Raw genomic sequence first — 14,563 nt, 5'->3', positions numbered from 1 at the left:
TAGTCCATGAATAAACATTGTATTTTGATTGGGTTAAAACATAATATATTTCATTTGATTTCTCGTGTTATACGTAAAATTATGTTTTTCGTAATAAGAAAAGTCTAAATATTTGTAGTAACCCATGAATGCACTGTTACACAGACACTATCAGACATATTTTTCTAAACACGTTATCACGTGACGTCTAGGAAAACATGGCGCTTGAATATTGATGAGTCTCAGTAGTGTGCAGCAAGGACACCTTCTATTTGGGTGTATATTGCAGCTGGATGAAAAATTCCTTCTGCAAGAGTGATCCTTAGAACACAAGCTATTGTAATCACTTTATCTGTGGGATGCTTAAGGTTTGTATTTTTCAGACACGACTGTTATTTACTCATCATCATCTCTGCTTGTACGCATGCGGCCGTATTGATATGCAGAAACATGTGATTCTATGAAAAATACGCCAAAAACAAATCCAACGTTGACAATGTGCTTTTCTATTCACGGAAACACCGAAAGCTTGTGTGCTAAAAACAAATCGTAAATTGTCACAAAGGACAATCGCATTAATCATCTGGCTATTGGAAGCCCTCGTGTTGTTTTCCGGTCATTGTTATTTTTAGAAACCACGATGGTTATTATTATTATTTACGATTTTATCATGAATGACATATGTATGTTGACAATTTGACATCTTTAGATGCATAAATAGGGATGAGCTATGGCAGACTAAATAAAATTTACTTGATATGTTTTATTTATGCATTCTCACTTATATTTTATATTTCTAAAGATATGGCCAATAAATATATTGTTTATAAGATAAGATAAGATAAGTTTATTTCTGGTTCAGGACTTGTATGTAAAGTCCTCTATACCAGACTCAGACAAAATATAGAGTTTACAGTTAATACATTTTTATCCGGTAATAATAATAAATTAATGATGTATAAAGGCTTTGTAGTTGTATAAGAGTTCTTGTTCTTTCCAATGTTTGTCTAACGCATTTTTGAAGGAGTTTATATTTGGCGCCATCACTACATTCTCTGGTAGATCGTTCCATATCTTAGTAGCTCTTAGTGAAAAAAAGTTTCTCCTAATCTCATAGTTTGATCTTGTATGGAATAGCTTCCTCCTATGTCCCCTGCTGCTCTCGCGGTCCGTTGCATCTTTCCATAAAGATAAAATGTTACAACATTCGGAGTCATATATTCCATCTAAAATTTTGAAGAGTTCTATCATGTCTCCTCGTATTCTTCTATATGCCAATGTTGGTAATTTCAGTTTCTCCAGCCTTTGACTGTATGCTAGATGTGACATTCCTGGTAGACATTTTGTCGCTCTTCTTTGGACACTTTCTATCATTTCTATATGCTTCTGTAGGTAAGGCGCCCATACGGGGCAAGCATAGTCCAAATGAGACCGAACTAAGCATTTATATAGCGGAATAAATGATTTGATGTCTAAAAACTGAAAAGTTCTTCTCAAAAGTCCAAACATGGAATTGGCTTTTTTTACTTTCTCTGATATATGGGTGTCGAAGCTTAACGTGGAATCTACAACTACTCCTATATCTTTTTCTTGGTCTATATGTTGCAGTGTTTTTCCATTGAGCTGGTATTGTATAATTTCCTCACGTTGGTTTCTTGTTCTCTGTTTGTGTATCCTCATGTGTTTGCATTTATCTGGGTGCATTTTTAGAAGCCACGTTTCACTCCATTTCGACATTGTATCTAAATCACTTTGCAGATCTAAAGCATCATCTTTGCCACGGATAGCCTTGAATATTTCAGTATCATCCGCAAATAAGTATACGTCTGACTGCACTATATCTGGAAGATCATTAACAAATATCACAAATAATAAGGGTCCAAGAACCGATCCTTGTGGAATTCCTGATGTTACACTTGACCATTCGGAATTTTTGCCATTCACTGTTACCATTTGATGTCTTCCTTTCAAAAAAGATGAAATCCAAGTTTTCATCTGCTGGTTGAAATTATATGAGTTTAATTTATTCAGTAAACGGTTGTGCGGAACTGTATCAAAAGCTTTCTGATAATCCATGTATATACAATCGACTACGTCACCTTTATCTAAAGCAGTTGTCCATTTATCCAAAACTTCTAAAAGTTGTAATGTTGTTGATCTACCTGATAAGAAACCGTATTGTTTGTTGGAGAAGTACTTGTTTTTCCTCATAAATGTTACTATATGATCCCTTATTAGAGTTTCTAGTGTTTTACAAATAACTGACGTGAGACTTACAGGCCTATAGTTTCCCGGTTCACACTTATCTCCTTTTTTGAAAATGGCACACACTCGAGCCCTTTTCCAATCATCCGGGAGAGTTCCTGTTGAAATTGATTGGTTGAATAACTTCGTTATTGGATATGATATTGTACCAGAGGTGTTTTTCAGGAACATCGGGTGGAGTTCGTCTAGTCCGGGGGATTTATCCGGTTTGAGATTTTTTAGGATCTTTGATACAGCTTCTTGTTCTATATTCATTTGTGACATCTCTTCGGCGACTTCTCTTATGTACAGATGAGGGGTCGTGTCCGATTCCTGTATGAATACACTGCTAAAAAACCGACATAACACTTCAGCTTTTCCCTTATTTGATGTAACTTTAGTTGAAGTTTTGTCCGCTGGTTTTGCATATAGTTCTCCAATCTCTGATTTCGACGTAGATTTAGATTTTATATAATTCCAAATTGCTTTTGGATCCGACTTTGCCTTTATCGCTATATTGTGCTCATATTCTTTCCTCAATCTGCGTGTTAATTTCCTTACTTTATTTCTGACCCTATTGTATTCCTTTCTCACGTTCATATCCTTTGTAGTTGCAGCCTTCCTTGATAACGAATGCTTCTTTTTTATGGCTTCAAGTGTTGTTGTATCTGCTGGGAAACTATGCTTGTTGTTCCGACCTATTTTAATGATTTTTGTAGGGACATGGCTTTCTTCTATTTCTTTGACCACCTTTTTGAAAGTGTTCCAATTCTCGTTGATGTTGTTAGAGTTCATAATTATTTCGTCCCAGTTGGTATCACTTATCTCCTCGTTTATCCTTTCATAATTGGCATTTTTATAACTCTTTTTCTTCTTGCTTTGTAGAGCTATCTTTACTTTACAAATGACCTTAAACAGTAGTACACAGTGATCACTTTTACCTAAAGCGCTTTGATATTCAATATCTGATAGTGAATGCTCGTCTTTGCTTATGATAAGATCTAGGACATTCGGATTGTCTTGACCTCGCCATCTTGTTGGTTCTTGGACATGTTGGAAAAGAAAGTTGTCTTGGAGTTTTTGAATGAACTTGTATTCTTGAGAATCTGTATTCTCGCTCTTTGTATTCCATGTTTCCCAGTTTATATTTGGATAATTAAAGTCTCCCATTATCAAAAGTTTGTTGTGTTTTTTCTGAGCGGCTTCTTCAATCAAATCTTGTAATTTTTTGTTGTTGTCCATGGTTCCCGATTCCGATCTGTATATCAATCCTATTAGCAGTTTTGTAGTTTTCCCAGTTTTAATTTCTACAAACAGATTTTCACGAAACTGTGTTTCCATTATTACTTCTTTTGCTATGAACTTGGAATTTATTAACATCAGTAACCCCCTACCCGCAGGGGTTTCAATGTTCTTGCTGAACAGTGAATAATTTTCATTTCCATCTAGGCTGTATTCTGATTCCTTGTAACTTTGCAATCTAGTTTTTGCTTTCACTTCAGTAATTCCGATTACATCTGGTTTGTATGCCTGTATGTACAAGCCCTAATGTTTAATTCTGTCATTTTGTTTTTTAGTTGATCCGCATTAGTATACATACAGTTTATGTGTTCGACAAGCCTCTGCTTTCTGTCTTTATCTTCATGGTTGAAGCTTCCATTTAAAAACATGTTTTCCTCACTTTTTTCACTGATCTGGCCCAGGGAGGTCCTCGGACTTTGAAGGTATATTCCCCCGAGGAATTTTGTTGTCTTTTTTCCTTAGCCAGTTCCCATAACTGTTTTTCTTGTTCCCTTTCTGCCCTAGTGAGATCGTTGCTTATTCTTATATCTTTTAGTTCCTGGTCGTGGCCTAAGTTTTTGATGTTCCTGAAAATACTCTTTTTTGTTTCAAGATTGTTCAACGACACAAGCATAGGTCTATTTTTCCTATTTGTTTCCTTGTTATTCTGATGATATTGTCCAATTCTGGAACATCTGGTAACCTTTCCTTCAAGATCATGTACTTCACACTTATTGAGGATTTTATAGACAATACCTGTGTCGTGTTCCTTCCTTACTTTACTGTCCGTAGATTCAGTTTCTGGAACACCGTATACCACTATATTGCTCTCTCTAGCTTTTCTTTCGTTTATCTCAGAGAAAACATTCTTGATATCCTGTGGTGGTGATCGGGATTGAGGGATGTCAGTAATTTTAGGCCATTCAATATTGTTTTCCTGCTCTGACGCTCTCATTTCTTTGACGATATTTCGCACCTCGGACTGCGAACATTTGGTTTTGATCAGATCCTCCATAGCTGTTATTCTTTTCTCATATTTTTCCATAATAGCCTGGCAACGTTCCTCGATCTTCAGATCTGTTGCTATGTTTTTCTGTACATTCTCTCTGCAAGACATGCAGAACCACATGTAATCAGAATCTTGGAGGATTCTATATTCATCTTCCGATTTCCCTAGACATCGTATACAATGACGCGATGTACAGCGTTCACATTCTAACATTTTGTCCTCTGGATCGGAAAATACATTATCGCAATCAATGCATTTCCATCCCAAATCCTCTTCATCACTGTTATTCAGTAAATCATAGTTTGTTATGAAGTTTGAGCCAGTTGACATCTCTCTTTGGGATGTTTTCAACACATTTTTGGAGCCGGGAGGCCTTCCACGGGATTTTTTCTGTGCGTTGCTAAGGACGCCGCCATTGTTCTTTGAAGACCTTGTTCTTTTATAACCTCTAAGTTACATTATATGCTGGGCCTTAGACAGAACTCATTTCCTACCACTAGGCCTAGGGTCATGATGCAAGATTTAAGAAAATTCCATCATATCTGATGAACCTTCATGAAGTTAATGTCTTCTGGCACAAGTTATCTCTGTAGTTTTCAAGTAATGACAATATTAAAATTGAAAAAATTGGGTTGTCAAGTAGATATTAATAAAAGTTTTTATATTGCTAGTCTTTTTTTATTTTTACAGATATTCAAAGGAGTGAAATGTCCGAAAGTGAACGAACAGAAACTAGTCATGCTATAGCAGTGACTTTAAGTGGTAACCAGGCTTCGTGTGACAGTACTGGTCCGCCATCCGTTACCGTTTCTGTCGGTAATGACAACAGTGCTACTAAATCAGACAGTGAAGACCACTCGGGACCTGCTCCACCGGGTGGCTGGCATCTAGAAGGATTTGAGGTGAGCGTGGATAATGTTGTTAACCCTGATGAATCCGGGTGGACGCTACATAGTGTTTGTGTCCTTGTGGCTGTCCGTATGAATGAATGTCGGTCTGGATGTCAGTCCAGGTGTTGATTTCCAGGCGATAACTTGAGATACATGATGTATTTTGTTGAAAATTCATAAGATGGTAGCTTATATAATTATTCAACTTGGGACTGATTTTTGGGTAAAAAAATCAACTACAGATGTCACTGTTACTAAAAATAGACTAAGGTCAATGTATTTGTTGGTATGCTTTTTTATAATTGCATAATTTTTGCCAATCAATAAAATTAGATCTAATTGTATCCAATCTGATTATTAAAATAGTGTTGCCCTTACCAGAAGAAATAGTGTCCTTTCTCTGATAACAGTTGGCATTCAGTACAAAAAATGGAGTCCTTTTCGATACTTTTAAAAACCCCTTATACCTCATCATCTTTAAATGTTTCACTAAAATAAGCATTACACCTTTACAAGGCCATGAGTTTACTAGACATGAAAATCTGATTTCGCATTAGAACTCTTCGGATAATATATATACATTGTGTATCCTATAAACTCTTGTTTTTGTGTGCATTCTGATGAAATTTTTTTTCTGTACTCATGACACATTCATCCGTCATAACAAACATGCATAATTGCCTTTGAAACACATTATTACAATACATCTTGATTCACATGTGAAAGTTGTAGGTATTTCTTGCCTGTTTAGCATCATGTCACATGTACAGAATACTGGCTTCGGATTGGTTACACACACGGTTACTGGACCGTACTGCATCCTCAGAAATTAAAAAAAAATTCTAAGATATACTCTGTTTGGTCTTTAGGACAAAAACCCCTTTAGTGGTTTTTCTGAGGAGCATATGAGCAAGCTGGACGAGTTTTTGTCGTCAGAGGAAGCGAGGAAGATACTACAGCAGACGAACGAAGGGGATTTCACAGAGACCATGGCTCAGGTCGCAAGATTAGACAGCAGTCAGGATTCGGCTAATACCAGTGATGATCTTCTCACTCTCGACATGTTTGATGTAAGAAATTTTAATGAAGCTGATTTCGACAAATAAAATCTTTCAGTGATTTTCTTGCTCAATCATTTCAGGGACCTGTATAATTTAGATGTAGTTTCTGTATATTTGGGAAATATTTATAATTATGAAAAAGTAGAAAAATATAGAAAAATTTCTCAAATTTCTCTTGGGGAAAGGGCCTTTATTTGCATGACCCCAAATGGCAAATGTACCTAAAAAAATTACTGACTCATAAAGTATGTAATAAAACCATGGTTATGGCAAATAGAACAGAAATATTGCCAGAAATTCTTAATCTTATACAGAAAAACATAGATATATTATATACTAAATATCTTCTACAGGAACCTTGACTGAAATGAAAATTACTAGGTATAACAATGACTTTGCACTTGTGTTCGATATTTAAACATGTTTTACTGTAGCTACGAATATTTGCTGTAATTGGTCGTTACTCGTTTAATTGTTAGCCATGATCTTCATTGCTTTTTTTTTCCAGAAGTCTGATGATAAGTCGACAGCTTTCTCAGACCATGCGTATGCCCTCCCGCCATCGCACCAAACTCCAAAACAGCCCACAATAGTGCTACAGACCGCTGCCTCTACTCCCAGCACCTCATCGCCAAGGAAGAGCGCTCGAATTGCAATTCGTAAGGGACAGAATACAGATGATGATGTTGAGGAAGGAAAAGAACTTGATCAGCCACCTACAGACGTAGAAGTCGAGGTTAAGTCAGTCAGTGAGGAGACTGAGGACGTTCAGGAACCAGAAGAAACCCCGACTCGTGGTAGGGGGCGTCCAAAAGGGCGAAAAGTAGACCAGTCTCCTCTTGGTATAAGGTAGGCATTAGGCAGGAGGTGTCCAAATGTGGGGGTGAGGGGGGAGTGGAGTAGCCTCCCCTTGGTATAAGGTAGTAAACATTGATACACAAGAAGGCATCCAAAGGGATGAAAACTAAATCTATTTATAGCAGTGATTACGTTTAAAGGTGGCCTGATGGTCCAAGGCTATAGAAAATGTGGTTGGTCTATGTAAAAATTTATCATAATGGCCCTATTGGCTATGCAAATTTGACTTAAAATTCTTTTATTCCGCGTCCCTGGACAAATTCTGATTGCGATCTATATTTAGTTAAATGCTTGACAAGGATGAAGAATAAAATTCAGTGTGAAAAATCTGTATGTGAATTTAGCAATTTCCATTGGTTTATGTTGCTATAGCATGTACATGTATGTGATATTATAACGGGTCTATGAAAAAATGGCTGGGGCCATAGAATTTTCTTTCTATGTAGACCGATTGTCTATGGAAATTCACAGTCACTTTCAGACACTGCTATAGTAAAACAAGGTTATAATGAACCTCTGGGGACAAATGAAAAATGCTACATTATTACCATAAATTCGATGTAAGCTTGTTCATTATAATCATGTTTTACTTTATAACTTCTCAGTATATAACATTAGACACGAGGTAAGAACTTTAGAAAGGTATATAATGAATTCCAATATCTCAATCCAAAGATTTACATAAATCTTAGTCATCCATTATCAATTTGCCAGTGTGATAGGTGGATAATATATGTTATGTTATGATGAAATTTTTGTTTTCAATTCCTAGACGAAATTCCTAAACGATCAACGAAAAACGGTAGGTGATTGATCTTGAAAACAGCTAGAATGAAACAGCTAGAATGAACTTTTGTTTTTGTCTTCAATTTCCAGACGATCAACAAGAATCGGTGACCACGAACAGCGTGAAATGGCTGAGAAAATACTCCAGGAGAATCGACAGAGGGAAAAGGAGGCCATGGAGGCCTTACAAGGGGGAAAGACAGAAAAACAGGAGGAGAAGAAGACTCCTCTTAGAAAGGTAGGTATGGGGCAACATGGGAACACATTTTCCCATATGAGGCCCCACACAAAAGTTAATCGCCATGTCCACCTGTCTGTCTGTTTGTCTGTCTAATGTAAACCAACTTTCTTTCGCGTTGCTATTTACTCTTGCAAATTTTGTGATCAGAGTTAATTTGCAAATGTTAATCTTTGCGAACTTGTTTCGAAATGGAAATCACGAAATTCGGTAGCTGCGAAAGACAGTTGGTTTACAGTCTCATTCTGTTCACGATTGGCTGCATCACTTCTCCTTAACAACTGGATGTATTTTGACTAATTTTTTTCTTGAAAAAGTTTGAATTTGATCAGTTCTATCAAATTCTTTTTCTTTTGGTAGGGAGGAAGAGGTCGTAAAGCTGCAGCAAAGACAGAGGAGGACGAGGAAGGGGTTGAGGAGGAGGAGGAAACAAAGAAAGGCAAAGAGAAAAAGGGAACAAATAAAAAGGTATGAAAGTAAAGAGGATGTAATCTTTGATAAAAAGGAAATTAAAGCAACAGCAAGATCAATTTGAAAATTTTTGATTGAGTCATTCCTCAGTCTTAATCTTCAAATTTACACTTGTAGGAGCTTTAGTAGCTGACCCAAACTTTGTCTTTGATATTGTCATTAATACTTCAATATAATTTCCAATATGATATGACCACTACCTTAATAGATATCAAAAACACCCGCCTCCTGCCTGTTGAGATTGTCTCTTCTTGAATTCAATATAATTTGTTACTGCTTTCACTGATACTAAAATTAAATTCAGAGTTCTGAGTTGATTGAGAGCAGCACCCTAACAAAATCTTAATCGAAATTAATGAATAAATGAATGAAACTTGTTGACTCAAAATTCTCCATTATGGTAAAGCATTACAGATATAAGAAAACTTCTTTTATTTAAGATTTTTTGGTTAATCTTAAATAAAATTTGTAATGCTTTTCTGTGTAGAATATTGAATTAATGAATTTTCTATAAGTTAATTTATAAGAAACGTTGGTGAAACTTGGGCCTGTAGACTTGAGTTACGATATTTATCTTATTAAAGCAGCCTTTTAGATATTAAAAAGTTGGAAAAATCGGTACTTGATACGGTTATAGTATTGTTACTTGTTTTAAAAAAAAATGCTGGTACATACCTGTTTTAAAACATACAGATACTCTTTATCAGTATGAGAATAAAATAGACACATAATTTTCTAAGGAAATCTACATGTAAGAGGTGACTTAATGGTATCCAGACCTACCTAAGAAATGAACAAAACACACTTTTGTGTTTTCAGACCAAGAAAGATGATGAAGAAGAGGAGGAGGATGAAGATGATGATGCGGAGGAGGAGGAAGGGGAGACCAGGAAAAAGACAACAAAAAAGGTAAGGCTATGGAAAAATTTCATATGTGTTTTTACGAACTGACTTTCAATGAAACAATTATCGCTTAGGTTAATGGAAGGTTTATTTAAAAGTGTAAAGTCCCATTAACAGTTGGCCAGTCATTTAAGGACATGCTAGGCTCGATAATGGAGGAAAGCCTGATGTACCGTAAAAAACCACCGACCAGCGGCAACTATCCCACATGGGATTATTTACGGTATAACATGAAATATTCGTTGGTATTTTTTTTTGTGGGTAGAAATATTAGTGATTTGCTGAAAGAACTTTGATAAGGCCAGAATTAATAAATTGTGTGTTTGCCTAAGCCCTACCCAAGACTTTATGACTGGGTTACCGGTAGGTAGGTAGGAAAAATATTTGATTTTAATTATAAAATTTATTCTAATTGCTTTCTCTATTTCTTTTATAGCAAAATTTATATACATGTACATCTCTTACTATGAGTGTCAAGGATAAGTAGCATGACAAGCAAATACCAATGTAAAAGATATAAAGATCTGATTCTGACATCAATGAAAACAAGTTTTAAAAATATGTCAATAACATAAAATTGAAAGTTTGAAACTTCAATAAAATAATTTGAAAAGGGTGGGTGGGTTCAAAGGGGTAGGTAGGGTTTAGGCAAACAAACAATATTTTAGTTTTGGCCTAACGGTACTATATAAAACTTGATTTGTTGTTTTTATATTCATGACTACAAAAGTAAAAAAAATTTAATGTTATACAGTAACGGAAAACTACATCAGAATGCACACAATTATTTATGTTTTTTTGGTTAAGATGCTCACCTTTCACATAGCTGACTGGAGTTTAATACCCAGCACGGACGTGAAAAGGTCAGGGGTCAACTATCCAATCACGTGGGTTTTTCTCCGGACACTCCGGTTTCCTCCCACACTAAGACCCCTTGCACGCCTACATCCGGGCAATCCAAAATGATTTGCATAAGTTCTATAACTTGTTTCGCAATCTAAGTAAAATAAATAAAGTTAATATTTTATTTATACACTTCCATTAGCTTTCAGTTCTGGTTTTATAGAATGTTGCAAAAATAATGTATTCCTTTATTTCAGAGTTTAAGTCCAGCACCGAAAACCCGAGGAAGGAAAGGAAAAGTGACAGAGGAGAAAAGTGAGGAAGAGGAGGAAGAAAGTGAAGAAGAAGTCAAAACACTACGTGGTGGAAGGAAGAAGGCAGCTGTAAAGGGAAAGAAAGGAGGGAAGAAACAAGTGAAGCAGGAGGAAGAAAGTGAGGAGGAGGAAGAGGAAAGTTCACCCAAAAAGGCAGGAAAGAAAAAAGTTGGAAAAGGAAGAAAAAAGGAAGCTGACAGTAGTGAAGAGGAAGAGGAAGAAACGCCGAAAGGAAAAAAGCAAGTAGGTAAAAAGAAAATTATTAAGAAGGGAGGAAAGAAACAGGAAAGTGAAGAGGAAGAAGACGAGGAAGAAGAGACTCCAAAAGGGAAAAAGAAACAACTTAGGAAAGGAAAGAAAGGCCAAGAAAGTGAAGAGGAAAAAGAAGAAGATGAAGAGACGCCAAAAGGGAAAAAGAAAGTACTCAGGAAAGGAAAGAAAGGCCAAGAAAGTGAAGAGGAAGAAGACGAAGATGAAGAGACGCCAAAAGGGAAAAAGAAAGTACTCAGGAAAGGAAAGAAAGGCCAAGAAAGTGAAGAGGAAGAAGACGAGAAAGAGGATACACCAAAAGGGAAAAAGAAACAACTTAGGAAAGGAAAGAAACAGGAAAGTGAAGAGGAAGAAGAGAGGAAGAAGAGACTCCAAAAGGGAAAAAGAAAGCACTCAGGAAAGGAAAGAAAGGTCAAGAAAGTGAAGATGAGGTCGAAGAAACACCGAAAGGAAAGAAAGCAGGGAAAAATTTAAGGTCAACTGAAAAATGTGAAGAAGAAGAATCTGCTACACCAGGAAGACAGATGAGAGGAAGGAAAGCTAAGGGTAAACAGGAGGATAAGGAAGTTACTCCAAAGAAAGGAGCAAAAGGAGTCCAGAAGGGGAAGAAACTAGTAGCAGGGAAAAAAGAAAAGAAGGTAGAGGAGAGTAGTGAAGAAGAGGAGGATGTTGAAACACCAAAGACAGACAAAAAGAAAGGAAAGAAAGTGAAGGACACTGAAGATGAACCAGCACCTACTCCAAAGGGAAGGAAGAAGGCAGCTCCAAAACAAGAAGAGGATGAGGAAAAAGATGAAGAGGAGGATTATGTGGAAACAAAGAAAGGAAAAGGGAAGAAAACATTAACAGCAAACGGGGATAAGGAAGAGGTATCTAAGGGTGCTAAGGGAATCAAAACTCCAGGTAAAGTGGGAAGTAAACAAGAGTTGTCAGACAGAAGGAAAAGTGGACGTGGGGCTGGGACAGAGACGCCCTTGGGGAAAAGAGGAAGGAAAGAAAGCCCAAGGGAGAGCCATGATATCACTCCTCCATCACAGAGGAAGGGGAAAGTTAAAGAGGAGGACACTCCCACGGGAGGGAAGAGGCGGAGGACTGTGTCGGAAAAGGAGGAAGGAAAGGATGGACACAGAAAGAGACAAGATTCTGTCGATTCCAAGATGAGTGACGAAAGTCAAAAGGTCACACCAAAACCGGTGAAAAAGAAACCACGAAAGTCGGAGGAGGTTGTTATCGACCCGACTGTAATGGACTTATTTAAACCTGATGGTGTTATTCAGGAAAAGCACGACCATACAGAAAATGTAGAGGTCAAGGGTCACACACATTCAGAGAAATCCAAGGATATTCAGCATGAGAGAAGAATCTCTGAGAGTCAGAAATCTGACACTCCAAAAGACAGTATTGATACAGTGAATGAACTTGGTGAGGGTAGCAAAGCCCAAACTGATAATGTAGAACCTAGTGTTGTAAGTGAAGTGACACCCGTCGTAAGTGAAAGCTCAGACTCCGTTAAAGCTGAAGTCAGCGATCAGGCGGTAGAAATAGTGACACAGGTTTCAGACAGTGCTAAGGTAAAACCTGGCGAGTGTGAGAGTGATGAAGTTACAGACAAACTTCAGGTAGATACGGCAGACAGTGTTCAGGTTGAAACAAAGGAAGTGGTTGTTTGTAAACAGGAAGTGACTATCACTTCAGGAAGTGAGACAACTGAACATTCCCTTTCTGAACAGCAGGCCCCCATACATGACAATGCTGTTTCTGATTTAGACAATGAAGCAAGTGTTGAACAGTCACAAATTCAAGAGGAAGATGTGACAACTAAGGATGACTTACAAGAGAAAACCGATTCTGTTGTTCAAAGTTCGGAAACGAAAGAAATTGTGAAAGTGGAAGACGCTCAAAAGCCTGACTCCACAGAAATACCTGACTCCACAGATATAAGTGATAAAGACACTCAGAAAGAGGATGAGCCAAAAGTAAGTAAAAGCGAAGACGAGAAAGGACAGGAAATTAAGGATTTACAGACGAGTGTGGTAGATAAAGGCAGTGATACGGAAGGTCGATCCAAACGTGAAAGAAAACCGAAAAAGTATTCATTTCCATATGAAATCCCTGAAAAAAGTCCCAGGAAAGAAAAGAAACCAAAAGAGCAAACACAAATAAAGAAGAAAAAGGTAAAAGTGGAAGGTTCATCAACATCTGCAAAATCTTCGCAAGCAAATCTCGACAGTGGTAAGTTATTGAAGTATACATATAGTTTTCAATTCCGTCTTTGCATATTACAGAGTTATCTACCCTTGAGGTTAGATATTGATCATGACATCATGTGTTTGCGAGCGTAACATCGTACTGTTTAGGGGAAAAAATGCCAGTTTTGCTTGCAAGGAAATTACATCACAATGGATACCCACCCACAAGGGATTACAATAGAACTTTCTCGATCAGTGTTGAGAAACGACATTTTAATTTTTGGGCTTAAAAATATGAATTTGTAAAAAATTTAGCTTGCAACGCCACAGACTTTATTAAACATCAAAATTTCCTAATCAGAAATTGACCAGAACCTCACATGAATTTCTGCTTAAAAAAGTGACCTTATATTGTCCTGAAATTCACATGAAAAATTATTAAGGTCAAAACTTAATGTGGAATTCAGGTCAATTTCGGGTTAGAGTTTTAATCTGAAATAAACCCCAAGAATTTCTGGTCAATTTCGGGTGAATTTCAATTAGATTTCATGTCAAGATTTCATGACTTTAAATTCAGGTTAGAAAATGTTTCCTGTGTGAAATGATTGAATATCAAATAATTTAAAGAAACCTACAAAGATTTTGTTAAATTACCATGTTTACACGTAAATATGGTTTCCAAACTAGAGGGGAGGGGGCCTGGGTATTATGTACATGTAATGTTACTGTTTCTGACTGTCGAGGGCTGAACAAATTTATTGTGTGATGTCACAGGAGAAGATGATAACCTGAGTTACGAGGATGATGAGAATGATTCCGACTATGAACCTCCTGACCAGCTGTACTGTATCTGTAACCAGCCCCACGGTAACAGGTGAGGATGTTTCCTTACACTCATCACAGTTTATATATACTATTGTAACCTTTTTATTAAACTTTTATACCTGAAACTAATTAATATACCACATGATACCCAATAATGTGTGTGCGGAACTAGTATCTCCAGTGATGATGGAATGTAGCTCTTTTGTAATCTTCACGTTGAAATAAGGTTAGCGCAAAATATTACCTTTTAACGTCATACCATCACCAATAGAAACAATTGTACTGCACATACCATATCGGGTATTCACTCTGTTCACTGCTTTTAGGGTCATCCCAGTTGGCTCACACATTCATAAAATATATATTGGTTGGGCATATCCTATTATGTATGTCTCTGTTGAT

General features: G+C 36.9%; 1 pseudogene; it reads left to right on the top strand.

Annotated features, from left to right (window-relative positions):
* The first annotated feature begins 192 nt into the window (after window positions 1–192).
* LOC138308580 (trichohyalin-like) overlaps window positions 193–14,563 on the top strand; it is a 32,942-nt pseudogene continuing 18,571 nt past the window's right edge.

Source organism: Argopecten irradians, chromosome 15 (genome assembly GCF_041381155.1).
Source record: "Argopecten irradians isolate NY chromosome 15, Ai_NY, whole genome shotgun sequence".
NCBI classification, from domain to species: domain Eukaryota; kingdom Metazoa; phylum Mollusca; class Bivalvia; order Pectinida; family Pectinidae; genus Argopecten; species Argopecten irradians.
The sequence above is the reverse complement of the archived record's forward strand: the minus strand, read 5'-3'. Positions and strand labels throughout refer to the sequence as shown.